This window comes from Amblyomma americanum, chromosome 2 (assembly GCF_052857255.1).
Source record: "Amblyomma americanum isolate KBUSLIRL-KWMA chromosome 2, ASM5285725v1, whole genome shotgun sequence".
In the NCBI taxonomy this organism is placed as follows: domain Eukaryota; kingdom Metazoa; phylum Arthropoda; class Arachnida; order Ixodida; family Ixodidae; genus Amblyomma; species Amblyomma americanum.
The window spans coordinates 182,423,863-182,444,338 of NC_135498.1; the positions used below are offsets into that span (position 1 = coordinate 182,423,863).

The following is a 20,476-nucleotide window of genomic DNA, read 5'->3' on the forward strand; positions in this document are numbered from 1 at the left end:
TGATTGGGTAAGTGACGTAGGCACCATCAGGAACGGGGGGAACCGGGAACATTGGAATATAGACTGCAGAATCGCGCGGCAGGCGAGTAAATTCAGCGGCACGTAAGCGGGACGGCTTGGAATTGGCGCTTTCAGAGCAGAGCGGCAGATCCAAACGAAGAAGGCCAGTGGAGCAATCAATTAGCGCCGCGCGGGTTGTTAAAAAGTCGATGCCGAGGATCACATCGTGGGGGCAGTGGTCGAGCACAGTAAACAGGACGGCTGTAGTACGCCCGGCAATGCAAACACGCGCAGTGCACATTCCAACGACGGCAGCAGCAGCGCCGTCGGCGACACGAACGGCTGAGGAAACGGCTGGTGTCACCACCTTCTTCAAACGACGGCGAAAGGAAGAACTCAAGACGGAAATTTGAGCGCCAGTGTCAATCAGAGCCTTAACTGGTGCACCGTCCACGCAGATATCGAGAAGGTTGCGGCGAGGAGCGGGGGTCAGGAGAGGATTTTCGGGCCGGGTCGTCAATGCAGCGTCACCTCCAGGAGCTGCATTGGTTAGTTTTCCAAATGAGAGCCAGGTAAGGGCGGAGTGGACGGGCGTTGAAGTTGCGGCGAACGGGAGCGACGGATCTGAGATGAAGGTGAGCGGCTGTACCTGCGTGGGTTCGGAGTGTGGTTGGCGTGTGAAAACTCGGGACGAGGAGACATCTGGCGCGGTCCATATTCAGCACGACGATCGTAATCAGAACGAGGTCCGTAGTCCATACGATAATCATAATTAAAGTTAGAGTGAGGTGGGGAAAACCAACGGCAGCGGCAGTGGCGGGAAATGTGTCCGACACGCGAGCAGGTGAAGCAGATAGGCCGGTCGTCTGAGGATCTCCAGTCCACAGGATTCCGGTAGCGATAACGCGGTGGGATGCTCGGAGTCGGTGAACCAGCGGCAATCAATGGAGCGCTGGTTGGTGTACAGGGCGACGCAGAGGGTAGGCCACAATTGAGACCCACGTTCGCGAACTCCTGGCGAACAACGGCCTGGATCAGAGCAATCGTAGCGTCAGGCGGCTGAGGGGTGAAGTCGATGGGAGTCATAGCCTCCAGTTCCCTCCGCACAATGCTGGTTAAGTTGGCAGGATGGGACGGCTGTTGCAGTGTTGGCAGGCCTTCGCAGGAAGATGTCGCCGCCGTGTTCGGAAGGCGGTCGAAACAGGGAGCAATGCGGCGGTGCTTGGGTTGCTCAAACTGCCGGCATACCTGAAGGACAGTCTTACCGTTGCGCAGTCTTTGCAGAGGAGCAAGTTAAAAGCGTCGTCGGCGATCCCCTTGAGGGTGTGGCCCACCTTGTTGGTCTCTGACATGGCGCTGTCTACCTTTCGGCAAAGAGCGAGGACGTCCTGGATCTAAGAGATGTAAGACTCGGTCGATGACTGATCTCGAGAAGCGAGGTATTTTTTAGCGGCGAGCTTGCGTCCAATTGGCTTGCCAAATAAGTCGCGGAGCTTCTGCTTGCAGGTGTCCCAAGAGGTAAGTTCTTCCTCATACGTCTCAAACCAGACGCGCGCCGTGCCCGCCAAGTAGAAGATGGGGGTGGGAGAAGGGAGGGGGTGGGGAGGGTATCCTTTGACGCGAAAGGTTACCCCCTTTCCGTCAACAAAAAGTAAAAACTTCTCCAACATTCGAGAAGAATCAACGCCGCGCGTGTCTATGTTTACTTTGGCGCCCCGACGCCGAGCTGAGTGAAAAGCACTGTGTGCTCCCGGGGGTTCTTCCCCGCTGTTTTTTTGTTTCGCCGGTTTGTTTCGAACATGCCCCGAATTTTGTGACACTGCCCCTTCCTTTAAGAATATTGTTCAACAATATTCACTAAGCACAAAGATCGTGCGAACATTCTTGCGCTCACAATCTATATGGCGAATGCCAGAATACACACATCAATACAATGATATCTGCAAGCACACAACACTCGACAACCGTCAGGATTGACTTCAATACATGCCGCAACTCGGCAACAAATTAACACAACACAAACAGGGAGCATTCAGGTTCAAGGCATGCTTGCGCCTATACTTCCAGATACATTTCCTACTTGCGCTTCCGTAATGCGCGCGTGTGGACCTTCACAGTTCGCAAGACTCTCTTCGACTCGCGGGTCTTTTTCTCGGTCAACCTGGGCTTCTGTTTCGCCCCACCCAAACCCTCCAGATAAACTTGCCGACTCGGGTAAGAATTGTGCGTATAGGTATGCACACAAACAAGGCAATGGACGGATTCCAGCTCACCTGCGTCAAAACACACAGGCTCAGAATATTGACCGGTGTTAATACCCTCTTGGTCACATTCCAAAAATTTCCTGGGTGATCGAAAGGCAGCTGAAATAATGTGCACAACAACACGATGAACATGTCTACAACCTGCGCTAAGCTAAGGCTAGCCGGAGTTTCAGACACCTTGTCCTCTTGAGCTGTCTTTCTTTCGCGTTTCGATGCTTCCTTGTGACCATTCGGCGGCCTTTCTTTCGGCTTCGCACATCTTTCTACTGCAGTGCGTGTCCTTTGCAGCGGAAACGTTTTTTCTTCCTCGGAATGTTCCTCCGCGGGACTCTTCCGTTCTTCGTGCTTGACTGTCTGCTTCACTGCTCCTTTGCTTGAGCTAGCACTCTCGCGCCTTCTTCGCCACTTCCTTTTCGCTTGGCGATCACTGCCCTGTTCCGAAGAGCAGGATTCGGATTTCTCCGTCTCATGGCTCCTTTCGGAGCCCTTTGCAAATTTTGCCCCCTTTACGTTGCCCAATATGAGGTTGTATATGGGGCGCTCCATGCACAGTGCAGTTAGTTTCCCGCTGTAGCAGGGAGTCCGCACATGAACTTCAGCTTCCGGCAAGCGCTGAAACGAGCCGTCCACTAGCCGCACAAGGCTCTTCGTTCCAGTGAGATCCTTGTCTCTCTCTCATTTTCTTCTTATTATTACAGCGCTGCTTCTCGTGTCTCGCAACACTGTAATTGTTTTTTCTCCTACCTTCCCTTTCAGGACCGGCATTCTGTTCATTTTGGCTTCCGGTAGCGCGTTCACAACGGCGTTCACGACTGGTACCTTCTTGCCGTTCTTCAGTTCTACGAAGCCATTTTCATCTTCTTCCTCCAGGTGGTCATCTGAGGAGGCCCGTCCGCACGATACCTGGGGAATGGGCTTGCTTGGGTTCGGACAAACCGCGGCCCTGTGTCCCCTCTGGCCGCACTTAAAACAAGCTATTGGGCTACTGTTCGTAGCGCTGTTGCGGCAATTAGACGCGTGATGGCCTGACTTGTTGCGCAGGCAGCACTTTGGTGGAGCCTTTGGGCTAAATCGGGCATCCCGGCTGTCGGTTTTCCCCGCGCTCTCCGAATTCGTAATCTTAATCTTGGCCAGATTCGTTCCTCCTTGAGCTTCAAGAAATTGGTCGGCAAGATCTAGCATTTCGGAGAGAGTCTTGGCTCTTCTTTCCTTCAGGTACAGCGACAAGCTCGGGTGACAGCTACTCAGGAAATGTTCCTTGATGAGTAGCTCGCGAAGTTCACTGTATTCCTGTGCAATTCCTGAAAGTTCCATCCACCGATCAAAGTAGTGGCTTAAAGGCACACTGAGGAGAAATTGATGTTGGCTTGTATCGATAGAATACCAGCTCCTGATCACAAAAACGCCGCTCTTACTGAAAACAAAGCTCTTGTAAGGTAGAAAATAGCAAGAACGAAAATACAGGTATCGCCACCACAGGCCAATCTCGCGAGTACAAGCGTGGTGACGCCATAGGACAAAAGACGCCACCTTGGAGGAATTTTCCATCCTACTTAGTGTCGCGAATCTCTGAGGCTGACAAAGGTAGGTTGCGCAGAACAATATTGTAGTAAGTTTTGTTTAAAAACCAATAGTGCACTTTTATCACACAAGGAAGGCAGGCAAAAGACAACCTGAATGTTGGAAGCAAAGAAAACGGATGCTTGGCGGCGCCACAGGCGGCCAGGAGAGTTTCGATTTTTTATGGCGCTTCGCGTCTATGTGCTTTGCGTGCCCCGTGGTTTTGTTTTTGACGCGCTTCGATTTACAAGCGCCGAATAGCAGAGGAACTCCAAGTGCCGCTTCAAGTGCTAGTTAGGCTTTGAAGGAGCCAGTTAAGGCTTGTCAGATGATCGCCACGGTCGATGAAAAGCTATGATGGCACGATGGTCGGTGATCGTACAAGGCAGCACTTGTGTATTCGCACGCTTGTCCGGCGAAACATTCCCGGCTGTGCCAGTCAACATTAAACTACTTAACGGAAATCGTTTATTAGGGACGGGAGAGAAGGTACAAGGCAGTTCAGAAAAATTGCTGATGGCCTAGTTCTGTTAGGCCAGGATATACCTAGCGAAAGCGCGGAGATTTCTGCATCAGAAGAGTGCATTCACTAGATGCGCCTTTATTGATGGCTGCAACTTGAGCCGTCGTGGCGGAGCGGTAGCGTTTCCGCCTCATACGCCGAAGGTCCTGGTTCGATTCCGAACCTCGGCACCAGACTTTTCTTTTATTCAGTGAGTGGGCGGGAGGTTTCAGTGGCTCCCATGGATGCCGCCGCTGAATACGTTGGTTAGCGGTTAAGCGCAGGCTCTGTTAAGGCGCGTTCATGCTGCGGCGAGGCGCGCGCGCGCGCTGCACGGCGAAGTCACGTCGGTCAAAGCGAGACCCTCTATACTCTAACTGCGCCTGACCGCCGACGCGTTCGGCGGCTTCGGCGCACTCTGACCGCACTGGCGGGGCGATTGGAGCATGTATCTATTTCGCGCCGAGTGCGCCAGCCGCCGCCGGCCCGGCCAGACTGATTTGGCTCCGCGGCGAGGCGCGCGTTATATTCAATAGCTGCGGCAGTTGGGCGGAGCTGTTCTTTTCGAGCTCGGCTATTTTAATCCATTCACAGTAGATATCTGAAGGTACAGTACTCACGGATTGAAATAGGACATTCGGAGCGCTAGCCTTGCAGTGCCACGCAGGCATGTGGTAAACCACAGGCCGGCTCATTGGCTACTGGAAGGAACAATTCTGCTTTGTAGATGTTCTCCCTCTCGCGCCATACCACAATGCACCACCTTGGTTCCATGAGCGTCTACGGGCGGCGCTCCATGAAGCGACGGCCACGCGCTCCGAATGTCCTATTTCAATCCGTGAGTACTGTACATGCAAGTTAGCGAGAGAGCCAGATCCAGTGGACCCGTTGGATCTAGCGGAAACCGTTGAAGCGTCGTGCACCGGATTTGGTTTCAAGCCGCCGACTTTAAACGCGACCGCCCTCGAGCACCCATTTGTTTTTTTTGTGGCAAAATATAAAAAATAACTTGGCCCTTGCTACCGTGGGAGACCTCGACGCCACCTGCTGCGCCGTGCAACCGCGCCGTTCAAGGAGTCACAATCCGTTGGCCCCAAAGCCCCGGTCAGCCTCCGATGGGCGCAAGGCGCCGACCTTGTCCTGGCCCCTTGCGACTCCCCGCACTGGGGTTATGATATTTAGTTTGCAACGGCTGCTCTCTCAGGAAGGGGGAAACCACCCGCCGGCGCCTAACCTAACCGTGCTCCCTCAAAAGCATCGCACGCTCTGTGGGGCTGAGGTCGCTGAAATGCAGGCCAGAGTTTTTGCGAGAACTACGTCGTCGGGTTCGGGAACGGGATCCATCGTAACGCTGGCAAGACGCCGGTGCAAACGTAAACGAAGCGACGGTGGCGACCCCCGATAGATGCCTTCAACGCGCGGCGGCGGTAGGTTTCATTTCGGCAGCTGCTAGACCGCACCGCTAGCCGCCAGAAATCACGGAGTCTCCGTTTACGTCACGTTTCACGTCACTCCGTTCTGTGTCGTCATAAGAGTTCTCCGTGTCGTCATAAGAGTTCTAGAGTTTGAATCGGAGCGGCGGGAAAAAAGTTTTTCAACTTCGAATCCAAATTTCTTTGAAATAAATGCATATTTCGCTCCCGGACAAGCGTCAACAAAGCCATGAAATGCCGAACTATCAGATATTGCTAACAAAAAAATTTTGATAGGGTTCTCCTCAGTGTCCCTTTAATCTTGCCGCATACTGGGTTGCCGTTTCGCCATCTGTGGGCTTCCCTGTTCTGAATTTATCTCGGAATCGTTCAGTGGTGAGTCGGAAACGCTTAAGCAAGGCGGCCTTTACCTTGCTGTAGCTTGCAGCATCATCCGGAGAAAGTCTCCCGAATACGCTCAGAGCCTACCCGCTGAGACAGGTGCTAAGAATGGTAGCACATTCACTGTCTGACCAATTCTGACTTCCCGCGATCCCTTCGAATCGCCTGAGGAACGCGTCGAGATCGTCCCTTTTTTCATCAAATCTGGGAAGTAATCTGCTGGCATCTATCCGCATGCCGCTGCCTTCTTCTCTAGTGCTATAAACTTCCGCTGAGTGGTTCGCAGCACGTTGGAGCTCAAGCTTAATAGCCAGCAGTTGTTTTTCTCGCTCGAATTCTCTCTCTCGTTCTTTCTCAGCTTCTTCTCGAGCCTTCTGTCTTTCTTTTTCAACCCTCTCTCCTTTTCGGCTTCTTCTCGAGCCCTCTGTGTCTCCTTTTCAGCCTTCTCTCTCTCCTGGTTCACCCATTTCCGTAGTTCAGCCCCGGACATCCCCATCTGGGTGCCAATCTCATCTCCTTCAAGCTCATTTCGGATACTTAATTTATCAAGACAAACACTACCTCTACACGGTGAACCTCAATAACCGCTTCCGCGCGGCACCTCACAATATCGCTCTGCTGTTAACACTCGTTTACGACCTCTTCGTAAACTCCTTCCGACTCTTTTCTCCGTTCTCTGCGCTCACAAAGCACCAAACGTCCTGTCGCGGACGCCAGAAAATGTCACCACTTCGCGCACTTTAGCGTGCGCTCGCAGACACCCTTAGAGCGTGTGGGGGTAGCGGCCTCGGTCACAGAGGAGATGCCCTCGACTTGGCGTGGCAAACTCAGCCAGAGACCAGCTACCAAGTGACAAGGGGTTGGCCGTTTGGTGCCCAGCTTTCGCCGGTCACAAGCCAGAGAATGGGTTGGAGCCAAAGGTTCACAAAACAAAACAAAGTTTATACAGCGAAGAGACGATACAAATGATTGCACTATCACTTGTACGAGCACATACAAAGTGATTCACAAATACCATGCAACGCGTGCAAGGTAATGGTTTATGGTTTAGAGGGTTGAACGTCCCAAAGCGACTAAGGTTATGGGAGACGACGTAGTGAAGGCCTCCGGAAATTTCGACCACCTTGGGTTCTTTAAGGTGCAATGACATCGCACAGTACACGGGCCTCTAGAATTTCGCCTCCATCGAAATTCAACCGCCGCGGCCGGGATCGAACCCGCGTCTTTCGGGCCGGCAGCCGAGCACCATAACCACTCAGCCACCGCGGCGGCGCGTGCTAGGTAACACTTGAGAGGGGTAATAATTCAGAAAAATCTTTGCACCTACAGTGCACTAACACAGGGAGAGACAAATAAACAAAACACAATTTGATCACCGGGCACTGCGACAGTCCGACGACTTGAGGAGCACGGCGGGCCGATCCGCAGACTGGCGCACGTTGTCTCGCTGGTCCGTCCTTGGCTCGTCGAGTGGTGTTCTCACGGGAGTCGAGAGGGCGCGCTTCTCGAAAGCTTGAACGGCGGCTCGGGCTAACAGACGGCGGTTGCAGCCCCTCATTTATAGGCGCGGACCGCGTCTGTTTGTTCTTCGCTCCGAGGCAGGCGCGCACATACACGCAGCTTTAACCGCACAAACTCCTTCTACTTCTTGCGCCGGGCGCGCGACCCCATTGGTCGAGCGCGGAAACCACTTTCTAGAACAATCTAGGTCATATCGGCACGCTGAGTCATAAGTGCCAGAACGAAGGGGGGGGGGGGGGTATCCTTTGGCGCGAAAGGTTACCCCCTTTCCGTCGACAACAAGTAAAATCTTCTCCAACATTCGAGAAGAATCGACGCCGCGCATGTCTATGTTTACTTTGGCGCCCCGACAGCGAGCTGAGTGAAAAGCACTGTGTGCTCCCGGGGGTTCTTCCCCGCTGTTTTTTTTTTGTTTTACTTTACCGCGCGCGGGCGCGATTGCTTAGGCGCAGCGCCTGTTTGTTTCGAACATGCGCCGAATTTTGTGACATCTACCCAATGTCGAATTGCACCCACCAGTGCATCCTCAACACTTTCTGTGCCTGGGACAGGAGAGGCGAACAATCGGAGCCGGACGTCGGGGCTAGTACGGCCTTTCGCCGCCACGCGCCGCCACCGGAGTAGGACGCCCGTCGCTCATAGAAATGCAGACCGTTCACAGTTGTTCTGTCGTTGACTTTTCAACTGCGTTCGTGTTATTTCGAGTACAATAAAAACTTTTTTAAAAGGGAGCTCGGGGGCACTTGTCGCTAAGGGAAACGGCCCATTACAGTCGTGTAGCTTGCGGCTGTTGCTGTGTGACGCGTTCGCGCGTCGTCTGCTGCGCTGATATGACAGCGCGCGCCTGCTTAAGTTGAATGCGTGGAAAATTGTTCTGTCACCTTTAAGTTCGCTTGTCTGAGGGTCGTTATTTGAAAGGAGTGTTTGGCAGCAGCTAACACTGAAAGCTTGGCCACTGAAAGAGATCCATAACGTGCTGTTGTCTACTCATGTAATAGACGACACGCAAGCCGGAAGGGCATTCGCTAAGTAGCACGTAAAGCCGTTAGACTGCTTCCAAAGCGATACCTGATCCCGCGTTTCTTTCCTAAAGTTTTTGAGAGTTATCACTGTCGCCACCGCAGCCACAGCTGGTGCAGGAAAATGTGGAGCTGTGCCATGCGGTTTCATCATTTGATTCCAAAACCAAGAACTGCTACCAAAACACTCACTTTTTATGACAAAGGCGATTACAGCAGCATTAACTGTGAATTTGACCATATCTGTGCTTGGTTCCTTATTGACATCGAGCAAAGATCTACCGCACGAGATTGCCTGGATCTCATTAAGAATAAAATGAAAAACGTCATCCAGCGGTGCATTCCTACAATTTCGGTGAGTGAGCGAGTTTCTACGCCTTCGCACAATATTCCATTAAAATGTTTCAATAAGAAGAAGAAAAGGCTTTTTCTGGCTGCTAGAAGAAATATTAGCCTTAGCACATACAAGAAATATTACGAAGCCGAAAAAGTTTGGAACACCCAAGTTTTTAAATCTAAGCAAACATTTTGAACACCGCAGAACTTCCCGGAATGTTGCGCACAAACCCTTGTCAATTTTGGAAATGCATTAGTTCTAACCTTAGCAACACAATTACAGTTCGCGACGATGATAACCCTGCAGTGGGCGAACAGGATGTTGCCGAAGTGCTTAACCACACCTTTATTTCTGTATTTACGCGCGAACCAGATGGGGGTTTACCTGCTTTGCGGTCCTATGGTTTCCCTTTTGTGCCCGATATATCATTTGAACGTCATGGTAATGTTAAAATAATTGCTAATTTGAAACTAGCCTGATAAGCAGGTATTGATGACATTAATGTTAAGGCACTAAAAAGCACAAAACATGCCACAAGTGTCCTGCTATCTTATATCTTTTAGCAATTCCTATCATCAGGCATTTTACCGCGTGACTAGAAAGCGGGTAAAGTAATTCCAGTACCCAAAAAAGGGCCTTCATCTTCTGGTCACAATATCCGTTCGATATTCGTTACCCGCGGTCCATCCAAGCTAAAGAAACACGTAATCTTCTCTCACATCAGGAAATTTCTAGTTTCCCTTAATTTCTTACACGCAAACCAGCGCGGATTCATAAAGGGCCTGTCCTGTGATACTCAATTAGCTCTATTTATTAATGACCTAAGCGTTAAATTGGTCTCAACATTCTAGTGCACACCCTCTTTTAAGACTTCGAAAAAGCCTTTGACAAAGTTCGACACAAGCGGCTTTATTTGAAGATCTCGCATCTTAATCTCAATTCCCTTGTTCTCGCCTAGATTCGTAACTTTCTAATTAACCGGCAACAGTTTGTTTTTGCTAATAGAAGTTCATCCTCCCGCTCCTCTGTTGTTTCTGGGGTACCCCAAGGCACGGTCTTCGGGCCCCTTCTATTTCTTATATATATAAACGATCTACCAACTGACATGCGCTCAAACGTACGCTTGTTCGCTGATGATTGTGTTGTTTACCGTGTTATACTCACTAACAATCATCACCAGCTCCTTCAATTCGATACAGATTGCTTATTATGTTGATGTGATAAATGGCTGACGTCGCTTAACGTGAAAAAACTTCTTTCCTTCCACTGGCGTCACTCTGGCCCATCTTCAAAGTAATTTATTGCTAACTCAGAAGTCACCACCTGTAACAACTTACAAATACTTAGGTCTTCATTTAACGCATGATCTAAGGTGGTCATGCCATGTCACACAAATCTCAAATGAAGCTGATCGTGTCTTCAGGTTGTTTCGGTGAACGTTACGTCTAGCACCTCCATCGTTTAAATCGCTAGCCTATCTAACATTTGTATGGCCTAAACTTGAGTATGCATGTGCTATCTGGGCCCCCAATCAAAATAAGTTTTCTAATACGCTAAGAGAATGAAGACGAAGTTGTTCCAGACCAGAACGCTATCTCTTCGCATTTGAAGTATTATCGTTTTTTTTCCCGCAATCAGGGAGGCGCCGTCCCTCTTCGCGACGGCGATGGGAGTGGAGGACGTCAGGCCTCCTCTGGAACCCGGTGGGTTGGCGACAGCCGCCCAGAGGAAGCGCTTCCACCAATCGAGCGAGACAAGCAGCCAGGCCACCGTGCTGCACTCAGCCACAAGCGAGGACTCTTCGGCGGACGACGGGTTCGTCCCAGTGATGAGCAAGAAAGCCAAGAGAAGACTTCGTAAGGGTGAGGACTCATCGTCATCAAGCACATCTACCGTCATCGCGACGCGTGGTGGCGCATACAGTCCTGTTTACGCCTGAATCGCCCACCAACAACCTCAACCTGCTGAATAGACAGGCTACGTCGGTGTTCCTCGAGGCTCGCGTCCCGGCGGTGATCAAGGACGTCAGGATCAACAGCCGAAGGAACCTCCTTAACATCGATGTAACGGAGCGGAGCGCCTTCGAAAGTCTAGCCACCATCAAGATCGGAGATATCCCCGTCCGCTCTCTTGTTCTTGAAGACAATGGCACAACCGCGGGCGTCATTTACGACATCAATGCGAACATGCCTGACTTCGGCCTGCCGATACTCACTAAACCAGCGACGAACAGCATCGAAAAAACCAAGGTTCAGAGCCTCGGAAAGTCAAGGTGCGTCAAGCCCACTTTTAAGGGCCACTTTCGACATGCAGTTCGCCCATTCGTCCCGAAGCCGCTTCAGTGTCGGAAGTGCATGAAAATTGGGCATGTAAGTGGTGTTTGTAATAACACCATAGCGTGCCCGCGCTGCTCTGAAGCACATAGCGGTGACAGTTGCCGCGCTACTGTCTTGATGTGCGCCAACCGCCGTGGCCCTCATGACGCTTCTTCGCAAGTCTGTCCCCGCCTGAAGAAAGAGCGGGCGGTGTTGAAGCAAATGGTGCGAGACCATTCAACGCACAGAGAGGCCACAGCTACGATGCGCCGGCGTCGTTCGCGTCGTCGACGATCTGCTAGACGAAAGCCCGACAGCGGCAGGGAAGCCCCCATCGCTCCTGCTACTTGTCCTCTCCCTGCACCGAGTAATGTGCAGAACTACAGACAGCGCTCCGCAGAATGCGGCGTCGTTGTGCACCAGGTCCTGACGGCATTACCAATCAAATGTTACAGAACCTGCCTCTGGAACACCGGAAGATGCTCCTAACCTATCTCAATCGAGTGTGGGAGTCTGGTGACGTTCCCCCTTCATGGAAGGTGGCTTGTGTAGTCCCACTGCTGAAGGCCAGCAAAGAGATGACAGACGCGGATTCGTATCGTCCTGTATCGCTGACGTCGTGTGTGGCTAAGCTCATGGAGAAGATGGCAAGTAAGCGTTTGTCTTGGTGGCTTGAGGATAGAAGGGCACTACCAATATGTATGACTGGATTCCGCACAGGTTTAAGCGCGCAAGATAGCGTCCTGGACTTGATAAGCCACATTGAACATCAGAGTGCTTTTGGACTTTCAACACTCGCTATTTTTATAGACGTATCAAAGGCTTATGATAGCGTCCTCCAGAGCTTAATACTGAATAGTCTGCTGGTCATAGGCGTACAGGGCTATCTTCTGCGATTCATTCACTCATTTCTCAGTGATCGTAAATTTCGAGTGCGGTTAGGCAGTACAATGAGCTCCGAAAGGGCGGTATCGCGAGGGGTACCTCAGGGTAGTGTCCTGTCCCCAACGCTCTTTAATGTTGTCATGGCTGGTCTTCCCGCAAAAGTGCAAAAACATTGTAGGCATGTCCATATGTCGATATATGCAGACGACATTTGTCTTTGGTTGACCGGATATCAACACAAACGCTTAGCTCTATTAGCGCGACAGGCCGTGCTTTCAGTTAAAAGTTACCTTCAAGGTGTTGGGTTCACTCTCTCGGGGGAAAAATCTGGCTTCGTCCTGTTTCCAGGGAGGGGACGACGGTATGCGTGGCTGAGCATAGACCTTGATCAGTCTTGCCTTCGTCAGGTTAACCACATACGTTTTTTGGGCGTCACTATTGACTCACGTCTACAGTGGCGACGAGCTGTGGACTCGATTGTGGCTTCACTATCTTCGCGTCTCAATGTGCTTCGTATAGTTTCTAGTGAGCAATGGGGAAACCATCCTGCTTCAATGATCAGACTTCACGATGGCCTGGTGACAAGTCGCATAATGTGCCAGCTCCCTTTAATTTCTCCCTCGGTATCGCAGCTGGAACGCCTTGAGGCTTTGCACAGAATGGGACTAAGGAGGACTCTCGGCGTTCCGCAGGCTGCTCCAAACAATGCAGTACTGTATGAGTCTCAATCAAAACCTCTTCGGCTAGCCGCTTCACAAAGACTTTTGCAGCAAATTGGCCGCCTCAGAGAGACTGTTGCCGGGAGAGCGCTTCTACAGCGCCTTCGAAAGAGATCTGAGTCCCGGGCGTACTTGGCTTTAAATACTCTTCGTTCTTTGGGTCTCGACCTTCGAGATCGACCTAAGACGTTGAAGCCACCTTGGTCTTTTCCTGCCTCGATTGTTCCTTGACAATTTCCCACGTTCGCGCTAAGCGGAATTCTCCTTTAGCGGCAATGCGTTCGCTCGTACTGGAACATCTTGAGACCGAATGTGCCAGTCATCTTCAAATTTTTACAGACGGCTCTGTAGACAAGGTCAGAGGATCTAGTGCTGCTGCATTTCATATTCCGTCTTTGAAGTATGACTGGTCTGTTCGTTTTACTAAAGTCGTGTCCTCCACAATGGCCGAAAGCGTTGCCATTGAGGCAGCTCTAAAGAAGCTACGGTGTTGTACGCCTCAACCTACTGTCATAATTACGGATTCAAAATCTGCCCTTCAAAGGCTAGAGTACGGGTTCCCCACTGATGCCTTGAGTCTTAGATCCCTACGTTTGGTGCAGAATCTACATAGCAAAGGCTTCTCTATACGTTTTCAATGGGTGCCCTCGAACATAGGTGTCTTAGGCAACGAGATAGCAGACAACCTCGCTCATACAGCTCTCTCCGGGATTCCAGTACATGGAGTCCCTCATGAAGTCAAGCAAATGTTCAGAGATGTGGTGTTGTGCCACTTCAGTTCTTTGTGGAGCTCTCCTCATCAGCCAAGTGTGACCAAGGGTCTCAAAAGGTACCAAGCCACTTTGCTGCACCGCGTTCGCACGGATTCTGCTCGTACGCCGGCGTGGATGTATAAGACTGGCTTAGCGTTGTCACCATTGTGTTCAACGTGTGGTGTGTGTGGTGACATAGAACATTACCTCTTGTGCTGTACTTTGTACAGCGCGGAACGGGCTGTGTTATTCGGATCCCTCAAGAAGGCAGGAGTTCCTCACAGTTCTCTTCAGGACATTGTTTTCCCGTGCGGGAGCCAGTTGAGTAGAAGGGATGCTTCTCGCCTTCTTCTACTTTACCTGCAGGACACGGATTTGTCCTCCACATGGTGACCTCAGGAGTGTCTATTTGGGTTTTTGCGGACAGTGTTTCTGTGATTTCTATTTAATTGTGGCTGCGGTGGAGCAATTGCCGGCAGCAACTGCAAGGCTAATCCCACCGGTAGTTTACAACCACTCAACCCGAGTAATGTAAGCCTAGTGACTGGTGAAGCCGGAACGACTGCTTCAGAGGTGACATGGCCACCATTACCGAAGCCACGCTGGACCTTGGTGTCAGCTGGCACCACGCACCCTCCTGTCCGCCTGTCTCACGCCAGAAATGAGCGAGCCCAAGGCAGAGATACAGCCCTAGGTGAGGAAATGCAGGTGTTCGCCATCTTGAGGTCTCTTATGAACGCCATGCGTGTGATGCTGTCTAGCTTTCACTCGCCAGCAGCATGGAATCCATTGCAGGTACTGGACGCACTAAATCCAGTTCTTTAAGCTTTCCAGTAGCAGACACAATGACTCTCTCAGCATTACCGCTTGAAGCCAAGTCAGAGAAGCGTCAGTTTTCCAGTAGAATGCCCGTGGACTCAATTCCCGCATTTCGGACATTCGCGAATACGTCTATAAGCACAGATTTCCATTCCTTGTGATTTGTAAGCCCAATTTATAAACTCCCATCCGAATGTCTGGCTATGAAGCGTTTGCTTCCTCCACGCATAGAGGAAATAGCAAGGTCATCCTCTACATTCGAAGGGAGCTTACTTACGTGCACCATATGGCTCCCCCTCACGACCATAACCAGTGCGTCTGCGTAACGGTGAAAAGACGCACCCTGACGTTTACGCTTGTGGGCGCGTACTTATCTCCAACAACAATGTTTGACGCCGACAGACTGAGGGACTTTTTGGCTGCAACACCTGGGCCTTGGATCGTCACTGGTGACTTTAATGCGCATCACGCCATGTGGCGAGGCATCCGAATGAATCCGAAGGGAAGAAGTCTTTTCTGTTTCGCATCTGATCACGACCTACAATGCCTTAACGACGGTTCTCCAACGTACATTCGCGGGTTGTGTTACATCAGTTGTCTGGACATGGCGTTTGTGTCTCAGTGCCTTGCGAGAAGCGTCCGGTGGTTTGTCGACGTGGAAATGCATGGAAGTGACAACATCCCCCCATATATTATTGTTCCTGGTCTCGCTGGATGCAGATCTGCCAAACGTTGGCAACGAATGGACTGGTCTATATTTAAAACCTTTATGGAAGAAGCCTGGAGTTTGATGTGAAGAGACCTGTGCGGAATCCAGTCGTACATTTTGGTAGTGCCCTTCTATCCTCAAGCCACCAAGGCAAACGCTTACTTGCCATCTTCACCATGAGCTTAGCCACACACGACGTCAGCGATACAGGACGATACGAGGCCGCGTCTGTCATGTCTTTGCTGGCCTTCAGCAGTGGGACTACACAAGCCACCTTCCATGAAGGGGGAACGTCACCAGACTCCCACACTCGATCGGGATAGGTTAGGAGCATCTTCCGGTGTTCCAGAGGCAGGTTCTGTAACATTTGATTTGTAATGCCGTCAGGACCTGGTGCACAACGACGCCGCAGGCTGCGGAGCGCTGTCTGTAGTTCTGCACATTACTCGGTGCAGGGAGAGGACAAGTAGCAGGAGCGATGGGTGCTTCCCTGGCGCTGTGGGCCTTTCGTACCCGTGGAATCAATTCCCGCATTTCGGACATTCGCGAATACGTCTATAAGCACAGATTTCCATCCCTTGTGATTTGTGAGCCCAATTTACAAAATCCCATCCGAATTTCTGGCTATGAAGCGTTTGCATCCTCCACGCATAGAGGAAATAGCAAGGTCATCCTCTACATTCGAAGGGAGCTTACTTACGTGCACCATACGGTTCCCCCTCACGACCATAACTAGTACGTCTGCGTAACGGTGAAAAGACGCACCCTGACGTTTACGCTTGTGGGCGCGTACTTATCTCCAACAACTATGTTTGACGCTGACTGACTGAGGGACTTTTTGGCTGCAACACGTGGGCCTTGGATCGTCACTGGTGACTTTAATGCGCATCACGCCATGTGGGGAGGCATCCGAATGAATTCGAAGGGAAGAAGTCTTTTCTGTTTCGCATCTGACCACGACCTACAATGCCTTAACGACGGTTCTCCAACGTACATTCGCGGGCTGCCTTACATCAGTTGTCTGGACTTGGCGTTTATGTCTCGGTGCCTTGCGAGAAGCGTCCTGTGGTTTGTCGACGTGGAAATGCATGGAAGTGACAACATCCCCCCATACATTATTGTTCCTGGTCTCGCTGGATGCAGATCTGCCAAACGTTTGCAACGAATGGACTGGTCTATTTTTAAAACATTTATGGAAGAAGCCTGGAGTTCGATGTGGAGCTGCAGCGCCTACGAGTATTTCGACGAAGAGCAGACAGAAGATACAGGCGCACAAAGTCGCTGCATGACTTATGGGATGCAAGGCGCACACAAAACAAATATTCAACGCAGAATTCAAATCTTGCAGGCTTACCGTTGGAAAGAATTTTGTGAGTCACTGGATCCTCGAAATCCTCTCTCGCGCATCTGGAGTGTGGTGCGTGGTTTGCGAACATCTCCTCAGCAGCTTCAGCCATTAAAGTCTCTCGCACTTCACCAAGGACGTAGCGAAGCGGAGACTGGTGAAGATTTTTGCGCAAGAACAGCAGGTCCCAGGAACCAATCCACAACTCTGAACTGCTGCGAAGTGCCTAGATCTAGGGATTCACGAAAGGGCCTTCCTTTCTCCATGGAAGTTCTAGACGCCACCATGGCCGATTGCAGACGGTGTTCATCGCCGGGGCCCGATGGAGTAACATACTCTGCACTTGCAAACCTTGGTCAGGAGGCCCGACATGTTCTGTTAGACCACTTCTACTCATCATGTTGTGCGGGTACAGTTCCGGACGCGTGGAAATAAAGTCGTCTGGTTCCAGTCCTTAAACCTGGAAAATCGCCGCTTGACCTAGCATCGTACCGCGCAATGGCATTCGCTAGTTGCGTGTGCAAAGTCATGGAAAGGATGGTGCTTATGCGAATTGAGTGGAATCTGGAGCGCTATCAAATATACCCAGATGTATTGTCCGGGTTTCGGTGGGGCCGTTCTTTCATTGATAGCGTGATTGACCTGGTTTCATCAGTTCAACATCAGAAGCATCTGAAGCGCTTGACCGCGGCGTTGTTTCTGGATGTTAAAGGGGCGTATGATAACGTCACCCATCAAGCTATTTTGGACTCTGTGGAAGCTGCAGAGCTTGGTGGTCGCACGTTCTGCTGGATACGCAGTGATCTATCCAACCGATCACTATTTATGCAGACTGAGGACGGACCAACATCTTCACATTACACTTCACGTGGGGTCACAAAGGGTGGAGTACTCAGCCCAACGCTTTTCAATCTTGCGCTTGTCGGCGTTGTCGATGTACTACCACAGTCGGCGAGAGTCTCATTATATGCAGACGATATTTGTATCTGGGCATCAGGAGTTACGCGATCACAAGTCCGAGCGAGGCTACAAAAGGCGGCAAGCATTCTTACGGCCTACCTCCGCCTGCAAGGCCTGGAGATTTCTGCTGAAAAAATGTTCCATTGTTGCCTTTACACGTAAGGACATGTCCCATTACCCGTTACGCATAAATGGGTCAACAATACCCTATTAAAGAAGCCATCGCTTCCTCGGAGTAATCATCGATCATAATCTAACATGGAGCTCAGATATCTCGTACATGAAAAGGCGACTGACATGGATCGTTCACGTTCTATCCGTTCTCGGAGGGAAGTCGTGGGGAGCATCAGTGCAGTCTATGCACCAGCTGTACACCGCATTATTCATGGTATTCTTTCGGTACAGCATCCCTGCACTAAGAAACTTGAGGAAAACGAACATACGGGGTCTGCAAAGGGTTCAGTCTCAAGCTCTGCGGACGTGCCTAGGACTGCCAAAATCCGCGTCTACAGCCGCAACAGTTATCATCGCTCAGGAGAATCCAGTGACTGCCTATGTAACAATCGAAGTCTTGACAGCACATATTCGTCACCTCTCTCGGATTCCCACGCACCATCTTGCCAGTCTTCCTGCTAACCGGCCGAGTACATCGTTTGAGAAAATTATTGATGCCCATCGCGACTTCCTACCAACCTAATTTGCGCCAGCGTCTAGACCGTGTTCTCCATTATGGAGTCTGCACCAACCTTGTGTGCTTCTTTCCATACCGGGCATCAAAAAGAAGGCAGATTTACCGACGGAACCACTAAAACAGACAACTCTAGAATATTTGCATGTGAAACACGGACACCGACTGCACGTATACACGGATGGCTCAATGACCCCTTCCAGTTCCTCAGGCTCCGTAGTCATCCACGTAAAGACCATAGTTAAGAAAGTTAAAACATTACACCGGACTTCATCGACTGGTGCAGAACTTACTGCTATTCTCGTCGCCATTAAGCATATCAGTGAAGCACCCCAGCAATGGTCTGTTTTCACTGATTGAAAGGCAGCCCTCCAATAGTTACAATCTGCTCTTCGTCATGGGTCCCATGAACAACTTGTCGCCGAAATCCGACAGCTCAACCTCACAGCCATTAACAAAGGGCACGATATTGTTTATCAATGGCTGCCAGGAGTCACCGGCATCGCAGGCAACCACCACGCGGACGAAGCCGCGCGAACTGTTCACCATGAGGGTGATTGCGTGTCCATCCCCATCTTCAGAGCCGGCGTAGCGGATAGGCTTAGACCACTGTAGCGGGACACCACGCTTGCTGCGTGGAATTCAGGCCAATTCTCGCATTCGCGTTTAAAAGCCTTAGACCCATATCTGAAGCTTTGGCTTCCACCCGGCCTACCACGACGTGAAGCAACTTTGTTGTGTTGCCTGTGGCTTGGTGTAGCTTTCACTAAGCACTACTCCTTCTTAATACGTATGGCTGACAGCCCTGCATGTGCCACCTCCTGGTGTGATGAGACAATAGTCCCCATTCTTTGTGAGTGCCCTGCCTACAGTGCCGAAAGACAGTTTCTCTGCCGTGCACAGGAGCATCTCGACCTGCGCCCACTGACGGAAACGAAGATATTCGGCCACTGGCCGCGGTGGTCATCGGCGGTGAAGGCGTCCAAGGCACTGCTCCGCTTTTTGAAGACTTGTGGCCTGCACAAAGAGCTGTGAGTTTACTGAACGCTGTGACTTTACATAGTGACTAATTTCCTGCAACTGTCTTCTCTCCTTCATCGTTTCTTCCCTCACTCCTTTGCCCCCGTGCAGTGTAGGAAACCGGCTATTCGTCTGGTTAACCTCACTGCCTTTACTCCTCCTCCTCCTCCTAACACGCTAGACGCAATTAAACACCGAGCCTCAAGGTTCATCTTTTCTGCTTATTTTTATCATGAAAGTGTCACCAAACTAAAACGCAATGCTCACAAGTTTAACTAGCCGAAGTCACATCGCAAAATTTTCTTTATTACAAGTTATATTATCATGTTCCACACTAGTCTGTTATCATCCCAGCCTACCGCACCTCAAGCCGCACGAACTATGAAAAGACCACCTATCCTCCGCCTGTCAGCACATCTGCTCATCTGTCCTCATTTTTTGTACGCACCGCGAAAGACTTGAATGACTTCCCCGGACACGTCGTGCTTATACTGATTCATCACTAATAAAGTCAATTGAAGCACAGCTATGCCCTGTTGCCCACTGCCTCATGTTGTCCCCTTCAGTGGCGTCATTGAGGATACATAAATAAATAAATAAATAAATAAATAAATAAACAAATAAATAAATAAATAAATAAATAAAAAAAATAAATAAATAAATAAATAAATAACCGAACCCCTTCAGTGCACGTAAATCGTCCAAAAAGGCAAAATTTTCTTTCCCAACCACGGGTAACTGCGCATTCCTAATTCTGAAAAGCGTTATGGAATCGCCTATGGTGGGTTACACGCCTCGCATTAAATATGGAGACTAACACTGATATGTTGATTATCTTACACTAACAACCTAATAGTTTGCGCGTCTTAACTGTATTCTGATGAGCTACTACAGGCAATGTTATGCCAAAAAAGCGCTCTTCTAACTCAGGACGCCTATTTAAAAAAATTGCAGAACAATGTAGGTGAAAAAGTAGGTATAAAAGTTTTGCAGGACAGCGTGTTTATTCGTTGACTTGTGTTGATACTGACGAATGAATAAAGCGGCAGCTTCCACGTTTCAAAAATAGAAGGTATGGTAGTTTCTTCTTTTTACAATTTCAGTCAATCCTAAAAAACAAATAGCATGAACATTGACAGTAGAAGGGCATGCAGCCAAACAGTTCTGAAATGAAATTGTGGCTAAGGCAACTAGCGGACCTATAAGACAATTATAACGTATATATAGTTGAGGCAATTTCGACCGAC

General features: G+C 50.3%; 1 pseudogene; it reads right to left on the reverse strand.

Moving 5' to 3' along the window:
• Positions 1-516: 516 nt before the first annotated feature.
• On the reverse strand, positions 517-6,376 carry LOC144120289 (uncharacterized; annotated as a pseudogene).
• Positions 6,377-20,476: the final 14,100 nt, after the last annotated feature.